Here is a 2,765-nt window from a genome sequence, read left to right on the forward strand (position 1 = left end):
CACAGAAGAGTCAAGGAGGTTTTCTGAGCCTCGTTTCCCCAAGTGTTCTTTGTTGAATCTCCATCACCAGGTTGGTCAAAAAACTTGTCTTTTCTCCATAGGACACGAAGTGGTAACAGTAAAATCTACACTGGCAAAATGCTTACTTATAGGTGGAATATTTTAAGTAAATTTAGTTACTTAAAAATCCTATAAATTCTAGGTCATGATTATGACATTCATTTTACAAATGAGAAAACCGTGTTTGGGGAGAAAGAACAATAGAAACTTTCTTATGAAACGCAACGCAGGACAATAATCTTGATTTTGAATGCCAGGTGAAATAATGAATTTTCAAAAACTGGTTAATGCATACCATACCTGAAACGTTACATTGTCTTTAAACCATGCAAAGGACTTTTCTTTCCGTAGAAGGTCTACTTATTGGAATCAATTCAGCACTACTCTTCTGGCAGACACTCTGCATGTTAAGTGTGCTGCATGTGTTCCAGTTTTAGTTCCTTGCATGGGAAACGAACCCAGAGACACATGTCAGGCACCTGGTGTGGAAGCGTCCCAGGCGCTCTGTTTTACTGCTCTCTAATCCTCAGAGTTGTTTGTGCAGCACAGCTCATTCATTTGGTCTCCTTTCATAGCATTCTGCCAATTTTCGCGTGGGGGAAAAAGCATCATTGTTTCGCCATCAGATTTCATCACTAGTTTATATTTACTTAAGTGGTATGATGACAACTGATATTACAAGGTTTAAGAGCTAAGTCTTAGCTTACCTTAGAACTGTGTGGCCCTACCATAGAGCATTTATATGCTTCAGTGTAAGTGTACTTCCTCGGGGGCTTCCCTCAGTTACTGCTTGAGCCTCTGCCCTTCCTGTGAAGTCTGTAAGGGCCTTGATGGCTGCCTTGGCAGATGATGGCAAAAATGACACCACATGCCTCCCAAGCTTTAGTCCTAAAAACGCTCTTCTGCCTTGTTTTGAAAACCCAGCTACCTGCCGGGAGGAAGCCCAGGAAGACTGAGATGCCCGCGTGGACAGGGCAGGGAGAGGCATCCCTGAGCGCCCACCACCTGCCAACCTGGCTGGGCCCCACTGACACCCGCACACTCCTGCCCGCCATGTGAGTGAAGGAACGTTAAAGCCAGCGCGCCAGGTCCCAGCCAAGCTACTCTACCTCAAGGAGGGAGAAACTTCTTACTGCTGGCTGTGTTTCTTACTCCACTTGGAGTAAGAGGAGATACCCTGTCAGTCGAGACCTTCACAATTACGCCTTCGTAAGGTAAAATTTAGTCACTTTCTTTTAAACCACCCATTTCTATGATTTTTCATGTAGATAACTAAATGAAGGATCTAAAACATCATTGGCCATGTTCCCCAGGCAGACTGGAAAGCAGTATTGATTAGTGGGTATGTTGAGTAAACTTCTACTATGACTTCCCAAGTTTTCAAATCAGAGGTCTGCTAGAATTACGCTATAACATCACTGAAAAAAAAGGCAAAAGATCCTTCTAAGTGCAGTGGCTCTTGTCACTTGGATGGAAGAAATCTGGAAATTTCTATTCGTGGTCAGCCTGGGCATAGAAGTTCACAAGACTTCATCCCAAGTAACGGCTAACCATGCTAGGTTATGACTACCATCCAAACTATGAAGGACACACACAGTCGGGGTGCAGTGGCGCATGCGCTCACCTCCAGTGATGCAGAAAAGGTTGACTAGGAGAATCACAGCTCAGGCATAAATAAGACCTTACCTCAAACATAGCTAATCTAAAAAGAGATGAGAGATTTTGTATCCAGTGGCAAAGCACCTGACTAGAAAGTTCAAGGCCCCAAATTCAAACCACAGTATTATGAAAAAGAAAAAAAAATTAAAGGATCCCTATAGAGAAATGCAAATTGAGGAATGTATAACAATGTGGTTTAATTTCTTAAGGCCATGGTTATAGATATATTGCTAATACTTAACAAGACAAGAGTGCAAATTAATACAAGATGACTAACAGCTAAGAGTGAAAGATCAAATTAAAATGTATTAAATAAAATTAGCTTTATCCTCTTTACTTTAAAAATACCTTTATAAACTGGAATGCCCAGGTCTGCGTTTTGAATATCTGGACTTCCCATCTCTACACTTGTGTATGGCCTCCAGCCCTTATGTCTAAGAGTCATTCACGCATCAACTGTTCTTGGCCGGACCCCGATCCTGTGGAATTCCAGGCTTGTGGATAGTGGGCCGCAGACAAGAAACCACACACACTTAGGAGGAAGACTTGAGCCATAGCCAGAGAAAATTCTGGGATTTGCTGCCTGAGGAAAGATGAATGCTGGTAGGGCTCCAGGTAGCTCTATGCCTCTAACCCAAGTGGCTGAGAGGGACGGAGCAGCATCATGGAAGGGGGCCACTGAGGCACCTCTTGTCACTCCTCCCAGCTGAACATTTCCTCCAGATCCTCTCCTCAGCTCTCTTCCAGGGATGTTTGGCACATGAATAGGAATCAAGAGTTTCCTAATAAAATAGTCTGACACAGTCATCGTGGGAAAAGAGTAGAGGCTTTTCTAAAAGTAGAGCTATCATGATACAACGATCCTGCTTCAGAGCATCTATCCAAAGGAAATGAATTCAACGTATGAGACACCCACATGCCTATATTTTTGTAGCATAGTTGGAATAAGCAATGGACAACAATAAGTTGTCCATTGGAAAATAAATGGATGAGAATGTGGTATAACAGAATATTGTGGGGCTTCACAAAGAATACATTTCTGCCCT

The sequence above is a fragment of the Dipodomys ordii genome, unplaced genomic scaffold (assembly GCF_000151885.1).
Source record: "Dipodomys ordii isolate 6190 unplaced genomic scaffold, Dord_2.0 Scaffold21, whole genome shotgun sequence".
Taxonomy (NCBI): Eukaryota; Metazoa; Chordata; class Mammalia; order Rodentia; family Heteromyidae; genus Dipodomys; species Dipodomys ordii.